At 38.9% G+C, this 16,807-nt stretch overlaps 1 protein-coding gene across 1 annotated transcript in view; it reads right to left on the bottom strand.

Moving 5' to 3' along the window:
* FHIT (fragile histidine triad diadenosine triphosphatase) overlaps positions 1–16,807 on the bottom strand; it is a 1,015,625-nt gene that overhangs the window by 643,140 nt on the left and 355,678 nt on the right. The window lies entirely within an intron of this gene.

Genomic DNA, 16,807 nt, shown 5'->3' with positions numbered 1-16,807 from the left:
AGCCGCTTCTCCCATTGGGTTTCCTTTTCAGAAACAGACGGGAAGGTCACCAATAGAAATCACACGATCCTGGAATGCTGTAACGGTTGTAAATGCGAGGACAAGTTATAAGTCACTTGTTTCGTGCTGGAAGGGACCTTGTCCTTTTTCTTTTTCCCTATTTTCCAATCTCTTCCATTAAATTCATCTCCATCCAGCTTTACTTTCTCAATCTCATCCAAGACCAACTAGCTTTTTATTATATCCTCATTCAGCTTGTTTGTTTGTGAAATCTGCTGGAGGCAGGGAGGGGAATGTGTATAGGCGTACAACTTTTTAGATCTGTGAGGATCTTCTGTTTGTGGAAGATATGGAGTCAATTAATTATATAAATTAGGTATTTTATTTTAGAGGAAATTAATTTTATGGGTAAGTATTATTCACATCAATTTACTCTCTTGTTCTACTTTTGCTTTGTTTGGAATGTGGCTTCTGGAGGCATCAATATTCAAGTTTGAAACATAGATACTGTATATTTATTGAGGGAGGAAAATTTGCAGGATTGGAAACATGGTCATAGTTTGCACAAACAGTGACTTTACTTTGCTTAATAATATGCTTAATAAATATGATCATTTATTAAGTGGGCAATAAACTTGGCCAATTAGTGGAATTCGGGAAAGGGCGGTATATAAATGTAATAAAATAAAATAAAATAAATATTACTAGACACAATGTGTTTTGGTTGTTTGAGTTTAGCATGATGTATAATCCAGCTTTTGTGGTATGTAAACAATAGTTTATTACTTAGTTCAGACATGTCAAACTTGTGATGTCACGTGACATCGCGCAACGTATCGGAGCATTTTCACCATTGCCGGCAATGGGGGGCATGGATTCCAGATGATGCGTACGGCCTGTGGGCCGGCAGTTTGACACCCCTGACTTAGTTTGATGTATCAGCATAACATTTCTTTCTTCATTTTCCTCATAACCCTATCACTTTATTTTTTTTATAATGTCCTTGCTCTGGGGGAGCGTAGAATAGTACACAATCAGTCAAACAAACCTTCTAAACTGAAAGAAGATAATAAAAAACAATAAAAGAAACATTTAAAATAAAATTCTTCAAAATGAAGTCTGGTCTTAGAAGAGCTATTATATAAATACCTGGATGAACAACCATGATTTACATTAGGCATGTCCAACCTGCAGGATGCATGTGGCCCTGGAAAGCTAGTAATGCTGTCCCACAAGATTGTAAAGTTTTAACATTATTATGTGATTTATATACATTAAATTCCTTTTTTGTGACCCTGTAATCCTTAATTCAGCGTAGAGTCGGGCAACTGGATGGAGCTGTGTATTTACTGGCTGGATGCCCTTCCTGATGCCATGCAGAGTTCACAACAGATATTTTTTTCTTTGCATCCTGATAGAGAAAAATCTGCTGCTACCTAGGATTATACTCTCAACCTTCTGAGTCAGAGATGAGGGTTTTCACTATTACACTACGACACCCTTATATGATTTAGAGAAGTTAACTATATTATATATATTTTATATGTGGTCCAAGATAATTCCTCTTCACTCAACTCAAGCTGGACAAGTTAAAAGGTTGGACACCCATGGTTTACATTGCCTTTAAAATTAGACAATGTGAGAGATCTAACCATTTTCCCCTCAGAATCCAGTTCCATAATTTGGATGTCACTACAGAAAAGGACCTATTTGTTATGACTAAACCCCTACTAAATCCACAGGTGGATGTTATCTAAACAAACCATGGTTTAAAATGTGATTGAATTTGTGACTGACTTTTTGTAGGATTTAATGACAATAAAGGGGGAAAAATAAGTTTGAATCCACACATTTTACATGTGGCCATTCTCTCTTTTTTAAACTTTCATATTAAAATACAATCCAGCCTTCTCTAAATTTTTAAATTTTTAAAATTCTAATCAGATCACTGTAATATCAAAACAACAAAGTGAATTTATATTTTTATTTCTACTTTTCTATTAAAAAGGAAACCTGAGAAGTAATTATTTATCAAAGACCATCTAATGAAGTGCAGGGTTGTGTCATTATTTGTTTAAAAAAGTGTTTTATTACAACCACTGAGTGCTGATGAGATATTGGAAAATTCTCAATTATAAGTTCATATTATAATTATAATATCAGCTTTTGGAATGCTATAAGAATTATGTTATTATTAACTGTAAAGGTATGCACACATAACTCTGATCAGAAGGTCGGCAGTTTGGCGGGTCGAATCCCGAGTGCCGCGTAACAGAGTGAGCGCCTGTTACTCGTCCCAGCTTCTGCCAACCTAGCAGTTCAAAAGCACGTAAAAATGCAAGTAGAAAAATAGGGACCATTATGGTGGGAAGGTAACAGCGTTCCGTGCGCCTTTGGCGTCTAGTCATGCCGGCCACATGACCATGGAGACGTCCTCGGGCAAGCGCTGGCTCTTCGGCTTTGAAATGGAGATGAGCACCGGCCCCTAGAGTTGGAAACGACTAGCACGCATGTGCGGGGGAACCTTTACCTTTACTATTATAATTATAATATCAGCTTTTGGAATGCTATAAGAATTATGTTATTATTAACTGTAAAGGTATGCACACATAACTCTGAAAAAGGAATGTATGAACCATTAAGTAACAATCAAGTTAATGCTAGGAAGGGAGAGAGGATGAGAGAGAAGCTCAAGATAATCCCACCTTGATTTTGTTTGGTATAAGAGGGGGACAGAGAGAAATTCTGTTTGCCTTTCTTGCTGTTCCCCAATATAATAATATAGTTCATGAGGAATTTGTTTCCTGATATGGCCTACTTTAAATGGCTGATATCATCCCATTTTGTAAATGCCTCAGTTTAGACTACATGTCTGTGCTTGTATGTGTATGAACAGGGAAAGAAAAATAATAAGTAGTTATAATCTCTCTCTCTCTCTCTCTCTCTCTCTCTCTCTCTCTCTCTCTCTCTCTCTCTCTCTGTGTGTGTGTGTGTGTGTGTGTGTGTCTCCTTCCCTCCCTCCCTCCCACCTCCCCTCCCTCTAGACTATAATCTCAAATATCTGATCCCAGTACAATTTATAAGGGCAGTTCATGATGGGCTCAGCTACCTCAGTTTTCTAGGGCATCAGATCTACAGCTTGGGGAAAGCACTAGATTGAGCTATTTGCACCAATTCTAAATTATTTGTGCCCTGAGTGCTTTAATTTCAAGATGTGAATGGAAATTCATTCAAAAACTTCCATAAGAGATGGTTTTGAAGTGCTCAGAAAATTTATTTCTGGAAATGTCTCGTTAAAGGAGAGTGCGGTGTTAACTTATTAACTAATAATGTAAATATGAAAAATCCTTTTGAATTACAGGGGGGGGAAATCTCTCTCTTTTTTTTTCTTTCATCTGATCACTACACAGTTAATTCACTTTTCTGGCTTCTGTCCAAACATAATGGCAGTTTTATTCTCTTTTCATCACTCTTCATTCATCAGCATAGTTAAAAAGGCTTCTCCATGAGCTGTTGCTTTGACCTATTACCTATCACTGGGATTACCTGTTGGGCTCTCTCACGTTTTTAGTTATCTTCCCCAGTGAAAGTGTTAGTGATATGTGATTTGGCATCATTGACTGTCTGATGCAGTTAATAAACCCAACTGTAAAATGGACCTAAAAGATTAGGGAACACACGATAAGCCAAGACTATGAGAATTTTTTTAGAGAACAGCACAAACACTTGGCAGATACCGTATATAACTGTACCATATGCAAGTGCACAGTAACTTGGCAAATATGCAAATACAGCTGCTAGGCTGCAATTGTACAGTATTGTGGGGCCCTTGGTGCTCTTTGAGTGCTCATCATCAACATAAACATCATCATCATCATCATCACCATCATCTGTAGCGCACTCATGATGTTACCTAATTGGGTAATGAAACATCTACAAGAAAACAACCAAGCACAGAGAGTGCCAAGGACCCCACAGTTTAAGCCTCGGGTACAAAAATTCTCTTCTTTTGGTGTGGTCCCATATGTGATGGATTTTGTTTCTTATTTATTTTCATCATTTTAAATCTGTTTTTCCCCAAAAAGAGAGTATAAGAAAAGAGACTAAATGTCTTAAACAGAGGGTAAGGAAGTAATTTGGCCATATCCTGGGAGTAGAGATAGAACCGCTCAGTTCTAATGTATTACCTTAACAATGACTTAGTAGTGGCCACTGGAATGACATTCAGAGGAACAAAAAGGCATCTTTGAAAGAGATCATTAATTCAAGTATCTGGGCCCTGTACATACAATCTTTAAAGACCAAAAAAAAGAGGAAAAATAATTTAATTAGTTTTTATTTGAGTTTACCTAGCTCATATCTTCTTGTATGCCAAACCCCACACTGTCCTTGTATATTAAGGAATGTATAACAGCTTCCCTAATGAGGAGAAGCACAAATGTATTCAAATTGGGAAACGGCATTTTAGGAGATATGTACACAAATACTTGTGAAAATGGGCTAAAATTAAATCACTGGTCAGGGGAATGAGAACCTTAGTAAAGCTGAATAGGTCAGATTTACTATACTTACTTGAAGGCATGTGCTATAACATTTAATTTAGCCTGGTAATTAACCAGCAAAGCTCCAACAATATAGTTTGTGCCAGAAGTTAATCTAGTGAATGAGTCCATTTTAAACTCTCCCATTTGAACCAGTTTGGTAACCTCTGAACTGAAATACTGCAAACGGAATCTAACTGCAGACCTTGCAGTTCCATGGGTAAATTCAGCAGAAGTTGATTAAAAAGGCATTCAGTCATCACAATGGGGATGTCAATATAATATCAGAATTCTACATTTTTTGCTTATGTCTCCATGGCCATACGTGCCCCTCAAGAGGTATCATAGATATTATCAAATTCTCCCATCTTGCAAAATGCAATGCTTATTTTTTTTTATGCTTGCAAGTCAGTCTGCCTGCATAAACCCTACAACCTTCTTGGAAACATTTCTAGAAGTGGTTTAGTTATTTTAAATTGGTCTTAAATAGACCAATAGTTAAGTAGACCTCAACTTACAACTAGTCATTTTGTGACCAGAGTTATGATGGATCTACCTGGGGTATTTACAATGCAATTCTGAGGTTCCAACTGCTGCCCCAGTCATGTGAACCACATATCAGGCACTTGGCAACTAGGCTGCATTTTTGTCCATTTGCAGTGGCCAGCAATCACACATTATGTGTATTTGACAATGGTTTTGTCCCAAACAAGCATTTAGCAATAGCAAATAGCACTTAGACTTATATAGCACTTCACAGTACTTCACAGCCCTCTCTAAGTGGTTTACAAATGTGAACATATTGCCCCCAACAATCTGGATCCTCATTTTCCCAACCTCGAAAGGATAGAAGGCTGAGTTAACCTTGAACCGGTGAGAATCGAACTGCCAAACTGCAGGCAGTCAGCAGTCAGCAAAAGTACCCTGCAGTACTGCATTCTAACCATTGCACTGCCATCACTGTGCACTTCTGTTTTTTGTTGTTGTTGTTTTTGCAAAACTGGGCCATAGCAAACCATCAATGACCCAATATATGACCATCACAACTTATGACTGTGATGGGCAACCTCCATTCAATCAAAAATACCTACAATTTGATTGAAGGTTGGGTTATGTTATATGCAGTGCTTTTTTGTAAAAAAAAAAAAAAGGGTGCCGGAACTCACACATCATACAACCCGCCTTGCCTACCCTACAAAGTTCCATCCAAAAAAGGTGCCGGAAAACCATTCTGGGCCTTCTATGACAAAAAAAGCCCTGGTTATATGTATAAACATGTGACAGAGGCCCTCATCCTGCAGTGAATAGACAATGGCTAAAATGATAATGATGATATAAGACATAAAAACAGGCAGTTAAGATTTCTAAGTTGGAAATAACACCTTATTCTCTTCCTTCTTCAGAAGGTCCCACTGTGCTGTCTCATAATGGCAGGGGAAGATTTTTATTTATTATTTTTATTTTAATTCCATTTATATCCCGCCCTTCTCCGAAGACTCAGGGCGGCTTACAATTTAAGCACAAACCAATGTGCTTAGCAAGATGTTCCAGGATGGATGAGCAACAGAAATCAAGGATAGTAAAAAAAAAAAAAAAACTTTCTTCAATATATTATCAACAAGAAAAAAGTCAAGGAAACTGTGGACCCATTAAAGAGAGAAGATGGCAAGGAAATAACAGGCAACAGGGAGAAAGCAGAGCTGCTTAACTTATTTTTGCATCAGTCTTCACACAAAAAGAAACTATAGCCGAACATACCAAAAAACCACTACAAAAGACAAACTAGAAACAAAAATTAAAATAAGCAAGAAAATTGTAAGAGTACACCTATCCGACCTTGACAAATATAAATCACCGGTACCTGACAGATTACATCCCAGATTTCTGAAGGAGCTGGCAGATGTTATTTCAGAACCATTGCATCATATCTTTCAAAAATCCTGGAGCATTGGGGAAGTAACTGAGGATTGGAAAAGGGCTGATGTGGTTCCCATCTTCAAGAAAGGGAAAAAAAATGGATCCAGGAAACTACAGACTAATCAGTTTAACATCAATACCTGGGAAGATTCTACAAAAGATAATAAAAAAAACAGATCTGCGAACAACTAGAAGCAAACAAAGTTATAACTAGTAGCCAGCATGGGTTTGTTAAAAACAGACCATGCCAAACCAATCTTATTTCATTCTTTGATAAAGTGACTAAACTAGTAGACCAGCAAAATGCTGTGGACGAAGTATACTTAGACTGCAGTAAGTCATTTGATAAAGTAGACCACAACCTATTCCTTGGTAAGCTAGAAAAAGGTGGAATAGACAACATCAGCAAAAGTTGGATCTTGTGGTGGCTGCAAACCATACTCAACGAGTAGTCCTCAATGATACTACATCCACATGAAGAGAAGTAAGCAGTGGGGTACCACAAGGCTCTGTCTTAGGCCCAGTACTCTTCAATATCTTCATAAATGACTTAGATGAAGGAATTGAAGGGGAACTCATCAAATTTGCAGATGACACCAAACTGGCAGGAGTAGCCACACCCCAGAAGACAATCTCAGGATCCAAAAAGATCTTGATAGACTTGAACAATGGGCCCTATCCAACAAAATGAGTTTCAATGTGGAGAAAATCAAAATCTTACATTTAGGCAGGAAAAATCAAAGGTACATGTACAGTTTAGGCCAGACCTGGCTTAAAAACAGTAACTGTGGATGTTTCCCCTGTCCAGCCAGTTCCAACTCTAGGGGGTGGTGTTCATCTCTGCTTTTTACCTGAGAGACCCAGCATTGTCCAAAGACATTTCCATAGTCATGTGGCTAGCATTACTGTATGCCCATGGTGGCGAACCTAGGGCATGGGTGTCACAGGTGGCACGCAGAGCCCTCTCTGTGGGCACATGTGCTGTCACCCCAATCCTAGGCCTTCAGCTGAGTTTTATAAAACCTTTTTTCCAATTCCATGTGCAAAAAAATGTTTCAATCAATCAATCAATTTCAACTTCTCGCAGGAAAAAAAAATCTCACAAAGTTGGAATTGATTGATTGAACTTTTAGTCCCACCCAGTGTGCTGTTACCATGCCTAACCAATGGGCCACGCCCAGCCAATTGGACCCACCCACCCAATGGGCCACACCCACCCAGCACCTGACGATATATAAGTGGGTTTTGGGTTGCAGTTTGGGCACTTGGTCTCCAAAAGGTTCACCAAAGACATTTCCATAGTCATGTGGCCAGCATTACTATATGCCCGTGGTGGCGAACCTATGGCATGGGTGCCATAGGTGGCACGCAGAGCCCTCTCTGTGGGCATGTGTGCTGTCACCCCAATCCTAGGCCTTCAGCTGAGTTTTATAAAACCTTTTTTCCACTTCCATGTGCAAAAAAAAGGTTCAATCAATCAATCAATTTCAACTTCTCGCAGGAAAAAAAAAAGATCTCGCAAGGTTGGAATTGATTGATTGAACTTTTTAGTCCCACCCAGTCTGCCGTTACCATGCCCAACCAATGGGCCATGCCCAGCCAATTGGCCACGCCCACCCAATGGGCCACGCCCACCCAGCACCTGATGATACATAAGTGGCTTTTGGGTTGCAGTTTGGGCACTCGGTCTCCAAAAGGTTCTCCATCACTGCTATATGCCAAAGGTACACGGAATGCTGTTACCTTCTCACCAAAGTGATACCTATTAATCTACTTGCATTTGCATGCTTTTGAACTGCCAGGTGAGCAGGAGAACATGGAACCCAATTGATCTTCTCCATTTATACATAATAATTCAGCTACTCTGGATTTTTCCCACTGGTACCACTTTTCCATTTTTCCAATGGTACCACTTCTCATAACAGAGATGCACACTAAGACATTAAGAATCACATTCAGGAAAGGGAACTATTTCTACATGCGTTTGCAAGGACTGAGATAACTACAATAAATTGAAAAAGCCTCCTTTAGATCCAATCTAATTTTGATTATTTTTGTAGTCTTTGGCTGGGCAATCAGCACACAATGCATGCTGTGGTATTCAAGAGCTGCATGTATCATTAGCAGGCGTCAGCAATAAATGAGCACAGAACCTTTAATTTTAAGTTAAAAGATAACACATTGATTAATACCCATTGGATGATTAGTCAAGTCAAGGTTTTAATGTACAATGGAGGAATTCATCCATTATCTGCTCAGCATAATTCTCCTCTCATCTTGGAGACTTTAAAAACAACCAAGGAAAATTACTGTCCCTCTGTAAAGGGTTTTGAATTTCATATGCATTTAATTAGATAACTGCCATCCCAAGGACAGAAACCATGACAAATAGTTGTTCTGTTCAAATTAGAAGAATAGGCAATACGTGAGAAACACGGATGTTCTTGTATAATGCGTAATACACAGGAGTTTGGCTAGTTTTTTCCTTTAATGTATTTAACCTTTTACCATTTAATGTGTTTTTAAAATGCAGGTTTGGTTTATGTGTGGGCGCATTGTTTAGTTTTCTAAAAAAAACAAGCTGTTATCAGTTGCAATGCATAATATACATACATACTCATATTTTTTTCTATCCAAGTATAAGGCCTTTGAATAATTTGCACACAGTCATAGTCCTTCAATTGAAACTAGAAGATCAACATATAGAACAGGGGTGTCAAACTCAATTTCATTGAGGGCCGCATCAGCATTGCGGTTGCCCTCAGGGGGCCGGGTGGGTATGGCCAGGGCGGGCGTGGCCTACTGGGTGGGCGTGGCTAGAGTGTGTATGGCCTACTGGGTGGGCGTGGCCAGCTCTACATCGTTCGCATCAAGGGTGCCTATGGGGCCCTGGGCAGGAGTGGGAGAGATCTGAGGGTCTCTGGCAGAAGGAGGGTCTCTGGGCCAGGGCCAAGGCAGTGGGGGCCGTTCCCTCACTGTTTCCAGGATGGCTTCGCGGGCCACATGAAACCACTTCGCGGGCCGGATCCGGCCCCCGGGCCTTGTGTTTGACATGTCTGATATAGAACCAAAGAAATATGTAATAAACAATGTTAGTTTCCTTCTTTCTTCCTGTCATTTAGAAGGTTTCATATTCTGACTCCCTTTGATGCAGTACAATAAGATAATAACATCAAACGTCAATTTTTTACTTTTACATATTTTGTATGGTTGATTTTAATTCCCTGTAAACCGCCCTGAGTCCTCAGGGAAAGGGCGGTATATAAATGCAATAAAATAAATAAATAAAATAAATAAACATAATAATGTAAACTAGTCATTTCTATAACGACAAATCAGTAAAACCCAAAATCAAAGTTTCAAAAATCAATGCCGTTTCTTTTTTCCCCTTGCCCCACACTTTCCCCCTCTTTTTCCTCCCCTCTTTTCCTCCTGTTTTGTTTTGTATTTTTGTATTATATATTATAAACTAATAATAAAAATAATAATAGGTTTCATATTAAAGAGTTTACAACTTTTGGAGAACACTCATTAGCTCAGCAGTAAAAGTAATTTATACAACTCAAGTTGGCATAGCTATAAGGAACAAATGTTCATTACACAATTCAAACAATTTAATTTATACAACACCTTCATAAAGTCCAAATATCTTTCTATTACTGTTCAGATTTCAGTTACTCCCTTTGTAAATGGCAAATCACTATTTTTTTTTTAATTTTTATTTATTTATTTGTAAAATTTATTGGTTACTCATCTTACCTCAAGATAATTATGGACTTTACAATCATAAAAGATAAAAAACTATATAAGCTAAAAACATACCGGTAAATAAGTTAAACATAAATAAGTTATTTTATTATTAGAACAAATACAATAGATCTGTTAGATCTCTGTTCACTGGAACAAGCCTGTTTTGTTTTTACTTATGAATTTCTTCTCTATTATTTTTCATTAATTATTATTATTCTAACATACTTCTTTATATCGGACTATGTTTGCTATTCAAGGTCTGTTCACCTTGTCTGGAAACACCCTTTTAGATTATCCCTTATATTTATTTCTTCCCTCCACTATTTGGTGTCATCTGTAAACATAGCTGATTCCTTATTTCTCCCTACCACCAAATCATTTAAAAGTATCTTAAACAGAACTGACTCCATAATTCAAAGGTGTCAAACTCGCAACATCATGTGACGTGTCGCAATGTATCATTACTTTTTTTCCATTGCCGGCAATGGGGTGGGTGCAGTTTTGGCATGACGCATCCGGCCTGCGGGCCAGCAGTTTGACACCCCTGCCCTAAATGATATATTTCAGAAGGAGATGCTTTGTGCATCCATCCATTGTAAAAATATGTCCTTTATCCACACTCCCTTGACCCAGTCTGCTGTAGTGGTTGAGGCACTGGGGGACACAATGAGTTCTAGTCCCACCTTAGGCACAAAGCTAATGGTGGCCTTGGGCCAGTCATTTCTCTCAGCCCTAGGAAGCAGGCAATGGGAAACCACTTTCTGCCAAGGAAACTGCAGGGACTATACCAGGCAATCACCAGAAGTAAAGACTGACATTTTATTTAACTAGTTAAAGGTAAAGGTTCCCCCGCACGTGCGTGCTAGTCGTTTCCAACTTTAGGGGCCGGTGCTCATCTCCATTTCAAAGCCGAAGAGCCAGCGCTTGTCCGAGGACGCCTCCGTGGTCATGTGGCCGGCATGACTAGATGCCAAAGGCGCATGGAACGCTGTTACCTTCCCACCGTAGTGGTCCCTATTTTTCTACTTGCATTTTTACATGCTTTCGAACTGCTAGGTTGGCAGAAGCTGGGACGAGTAACAGACGCTCACTCTGCTACGCGGCAGTTGGGATTCGACCCACCAAACTGCCGATCTTCTGATCGACAAGCTCAGCATCCTAACTAGTTACAACATTTATATAGCCATCCAGTTTATAACAAAATTTGGGGAGCTCCCAAACAAAAAGTAAGACACAATGAAAACCATATTAAAGCTATAAAACCCAAACACATTAAAAACAAAAACATGGTGGCAAATCAAGCTTCTGATATACAGTCATCTCATCCCAATGCCTGGAGGGAAAAAAAACCCCACAAGTCTTGAGAGCCTTATGGAAGGCTAGGAGGGTAGAGGCCCGTTGAATTTCAACAGAGTGTTCTATAGGGCAGGGACTATCATAAAAAAGGCACACTTTCTTTTTTATTATTATTTATTTTTTTATTCATTTTTAACATAATTCAACAGTGCTTATTCAACAAACGTGTTGTCTGAGTTTATCATTCACTTGTTGTTGTTGTTAGCTGCGAAGTCGTGTCCGACCCATCGCGACCCTATGGACAACATTCCTCCAGGCCTTCCTGTCCTCTACCATCATCTGGAGTCCATTTAAGCTCACGCCTACTGCTTCAGTGACTCCATCCAGCCACCTCATTCTCTGTCGTCCCCTTCTTCTATTGCCCTCGATCTTTCCCAGCATTAGGCTCTTCTCCAGTGAGTCCTTCCTTCTCATTAGGTGGCCAAAGTATTTGAGTTTTAGCTTCAGGATCTGGCCTTCTAAAGAGCAGTCAGGATTGATCTCCTCTAGGACTGACCGGTTTGATCGCCTTGCAGTCCAAGGGACTCGCAGGAGTCTTCTCCAGCACCATAGTTCAAAGGCCTCAATTCTTTGGCGCTCAGCCTTTCTTATGGTCCAACTTTCACTGCCATACATTGCAACTGGGAAGACCATAGCCTTGACTATACGCACTTTTGTTGACAGGGTGATGTCTCTGCTTTTTAGTGTGCTGTCTAGATTTGCCATGGCTTTCCTCCCCAGGAGCAAGCGTCTTTTAATTTCTTGGCTACAGTCCCCATCTGCAGTGATCTTGGAGCCCAGGAAAATAAAATCTGTAACTACCTCCATTTCTTCCCCATCTATTTGCCAGGAATTGAGAGGGCCGGATGCCATGATCTTGGTTTTCTTAATGTTAAGTTTCAACCCAAGTTTTGCACTCTCCTTCTTCACCCGCAACAAGAGGCTCTTTAGTTCTTCTTCACTTTCTGCCATTAGAGTGGTATCATCTGCATATCTTAGGTTGTTGATATTTCTTCCGGCAATCTTAATTCCAACTTTTGATTCATCTAGCCCTGCCTTTCTCATGATGTGCTCTGCATATAAGTTAAATAGGCAGGGCGACAGTATACAGCCTTGCCGGACTCCTTTCCCAATTTTGAACCAATCAGTGGTTCCGTGTCCAGTTCTCACTGTTGCTTCTTGACCCGCATATAGGTTTCTTAAGAGACAAATAAGATGGTCTGGTACTCCCATCTCTTTAAGAACTTGCCACAGTTTGTTATGATCCACACAATCAAAGGCTTTAGCATAGTCAATGAAGCAGAAGTAGATGTTTTTCTGGAACTCCCTAGCTTTCTCCATGATCCAGCGTATGTTGGCAATTTGATCTCTAGTTCCTCTGCCTCTTCGAAATCCTGCCTGTACTTCTGGTAGTTCTCGATCCACATACTGCTGAAGTCTAGCTTGTAGGATTTTAAGCATAACTTTACTAGCATGAGAAATGAGTGCAATGGTGCGATAGTTTGAACATTCTTTGGCACTGCCTTTCTTTTGAATTGGAATGTAAACTGATCTTTTCCAATCCTGTGGCCACTGTTGAGTTTTCCAAATTTGCTGGCAAATTGAGTGTAGCACTTTTACTGCACTGTCTTTTAAGATTTTGAATAGCTCAGCTGGAATACTGTCACCTCCACTAGCTTTGTTGTTGCTCAGCTTTTCTAAGGCCCACTTCACTTCACATTCTAGAATGTCTGGCTCGAGGTCAGTGACCACCTCATTGTGATTATCTGGGACGTTAAGCTCATTCTTGTATAGTTCTTCTGTGTAATTTTGCCACCTCTTCTTAATCTCTTCTGCCTCTGTTAGGTCCCTGCCATTTTGGTCCTTTATCATGCCCATTTTTGCATTAAACGTTCTCTTCATCTCTCCAATTTTCTTGAAAAGATCTCTGGTCCTCCCTATTCTATTGTTTTCTTCTATTTCTTTGCACTGATCATTTAAGAAGGCATTCTTATCTCTTCTAGCTATTCTCTGGAATTCTGCATTCAATTGGGCATATCTATGTTTTTCTCCCTTGCCTTTCGCTTCCCTCCTTTCCTCAGCTATTTGCAAAGCTTCCTCAGACAGCCATTTTGCTTTCTTGCATTTCTTTTTCTTTGGGATGGTTTTGGTTGCTACCTGTTGTACAATGTCACAAACCTCTGTCCATAGTTCTTCTGGCACTCTGTCTATCAGATCTAATTCCTTAAATCTATTTGTCACCTCTACTGTATATTCAACAGGGATATGATTTAATTCATACCTGAGTGGCCTAGTGCTTTTCCCTACTTTCTTCAGTTTAAGCTTAAACTTTGCAAGGAGAAGCTCATGGTCTGAGCCACAGTCCGCTCCTGGTCTTGTTTTTACTGACTGTATAGAGCTTCTCCATCTTTGGCTGCAGAGCATATAGTCAATCTGATTTCTGTGTTGACCGTCGGGTGATGTCCATGTGTAGAGCCGTCTCTTGGGTTGTTGGAAAAGAGTGTTTGCTATGACCATCGTATTCTCTTGACAAAATTCTATCAGCCTGTGCCCTGCTTCATTTTGTACTCCAAGGCCAAACTTGCCTGTTATTCCGGTTATCTTTTGGCTTCCTACTTTAGCATTCCAATCCCCCATGATGATAAGGACATCATTTTTTGGTGTTAGTTCTATAAGGTGCTGTAGGGCTTCATAGAACCGGTCAATTTCATCCTCTTCAGCACTGGTGGTTGGGGCATAGACTTGGACTACTGTGATATTGAATGGTTTGCCTTGGATTTGAACTGAGATCATTCTGTCATTTTGGGGATTGTATCCCAGTATTGCTTTTCCTACTCTTTTATTGACTATGAAGGCTACTCCATTTCTTCTGAGGGATTCTTGTCCGCAGTAGTATACCTGATGGTCATCTGAATTAAATTCACCCATTCCTGTCCATTTTAGTTCGCTGATACCTAAGATGTCGATGTTCAGTCTTGTCATCTCTTGTTTGACCACGTCCAGCTTTCCTTGATTCATGGATCTTACATTCCAGGTTCCTATGGAGAAAAAATCTTTACAGCATCGGACTTTCCTTTCACCACCAGACACATCCACAGCTGAGCGTCCTTTCGGCTTTGGCCCAGTCGCTTCATTCTTTCTGGCGCTACTAGTACGAGCCCTCTGCTCTTCCCCAGTAGCATATTGAACGCCTTCCGACCTGAGGGGCTCATCTTCCAGCGTCATATCGTTTTGCCTTTTGGTACTGTCCATAGGGTTTTCATGGCAAAGATACTGGAGTGGGTTGCCATTTCCTTCTCCAGTGGATCACGTTTTGTCAGAACTCTCGGCTATGACCTGTCCGTCTTGGGTGGCCCTGCACGGCATAGCTCATAGCTTCATTGAATTACGCAAGCCCCTTCGCCACGACAAGGCAGTAATCCATGAAGGGGTATCATTCACTAATACAAATAAAATTCCTAATCCCTAGTTCGTTTCTCCAACCATTGGTAAAATAAGTCCCAAGTTTGAAAATATTCTGTTTCTTCTTTTTCTTTCACTCTCAAAGTTAAGTCTGTCCATTTCTACAGTCTATTTTTTTTAATTATTTCTTCCTCCGATGGTATTTCTTCATTTTTCCAGTATTGTGCAAATATAAGTCTTGCTGCTGTTGTCATGTGCAAAATCAAATATATACTTTGTTTATCAAGCTTTTCTGGCATTATACCTAATAAAAATTTTCAGGTTTAAAATCTGCATGTTTCCCCAGCATCTTTTCTAGCCAAGTATGTATTTTTGTCCAATATTTCTTTGCTTTAACACGTGCCCACCGTGCATGATAATAAGTACCTGGTTTATGATTACATTTCCAACATTTACCTGACATATTTTTAAACATTTTTGCTAATCTTGCTAGTGGCAAGTGCCATCTATAAAACATTTTGTATAAGTTTTGTTTATAAGAGGTTGACATTGTCAACTTATAGTTTCTTTCCCACAGGCTTTGCCATTTCTCTAAATCTATATTATATCCAAAATTCTTTGCCCATGTAATCAATGTTTTTTTACTTGTTCATCTTCCATTTTCAGATTTGATAGAAAATTATACATTTTCTTAATTAGTTTTTCATCAGAGGTTAATAATATCTGATCAAACAGAGTCTGCTCTTTATAAAATCCATACAGTTTAACATCTTTATCATATCTTACTTGCATCTGTAAATGCAACCACCGTGATAAATCAATACCCTGATTTTCCATCTCTTGTCTAGATTTTAATTTCCCTTCAGAATTTAGAATATCTTTATATGTCCATATTTTCTCAAGTCTAATTAGATTTGGGTGTACAAATGCTTCCATTGTTGAAAGCCACCCTTCAATTTTCAAATATATTTCACATTTCATTTTTCCCCAGGTTAGCAATAATGCATTTCTAATGTAGTGGTTTTGAAAATATTTCTGAATTTTATTTTTCCCATACCATAAAAAAGCATGCCAACTAAGTTGTATGTCATATCCCTCTAGATACAACAATCTTTTTTGTCTTACGGTTATCCATTCTTTTATCCATGTTAACACCGATGCATATTAACCCCCTTATCTGGCAAACCAAAACCTCCATTTCCCTTAGCTTCTTGTAACATTTTCAATTTAATTCTAGCTTTCTTTCCTTGCCAAATAAATTTAAAATTTAAGGAATTCAGATCTTCAAAAAAAAATTCTCTAGTTTTATTGGTATCATTTGAAATAAGAAAAATATTTTAGTAATATATTCATTTTCACCATAGGAATTCTCCCTAACATCGACAATTTTTCCTTTTTAACTATTTGTAAATCTATTTTTTCTGACAATTGTTTTTTTATCTGTAAGATTTTTAGCTATCACTTTAGTTTTTTTCTCTATTTATCTTCCAATCCTGCTGTCTCTCCAAACTGTTCTATCTTGTTGTTATTGTATTGGTATTGTGTTGTGTTGGTATTTTGTTGGTATTGTGTTCTTTCTTCAAGAAGTGCTTTCTTTCATAGAAATCTTCTGCCAAGTTGAGTCCAATCAATATCTTGTGTTGTTTCAGTTAATTAAGATCCCTTATGGCATTAACCATCTAATGTTTATACCTTTTGCAATTAGCTTTGTAGTCAGAAAATGGTTCTCAGGTGTTCCTTATTCTTTTAGGAGTCTGCTTCAACATCACAATTTCCATATTTCTATACTGTAGTGGATCATCCCTGACTCTTTTCTATCTCATCTCTCATTGTTTTCTTTACAAATCTTACGTGAACTTCTC

Source organism: Vipera berus, assembly GCF_964194415.1.
Source record: "Vipera berus genome assembly, chromosome: 2".
Taxonomy (NCBI): domain Eukaryota; kingdom Metazoa; phylum Chordata; class Lepidosauria; order Squamata; family Viperidae; genus Vipera; species Vipera berus.
This window is presented reverse-complemented; position numbering and strand designations above follow the sequence as displayed.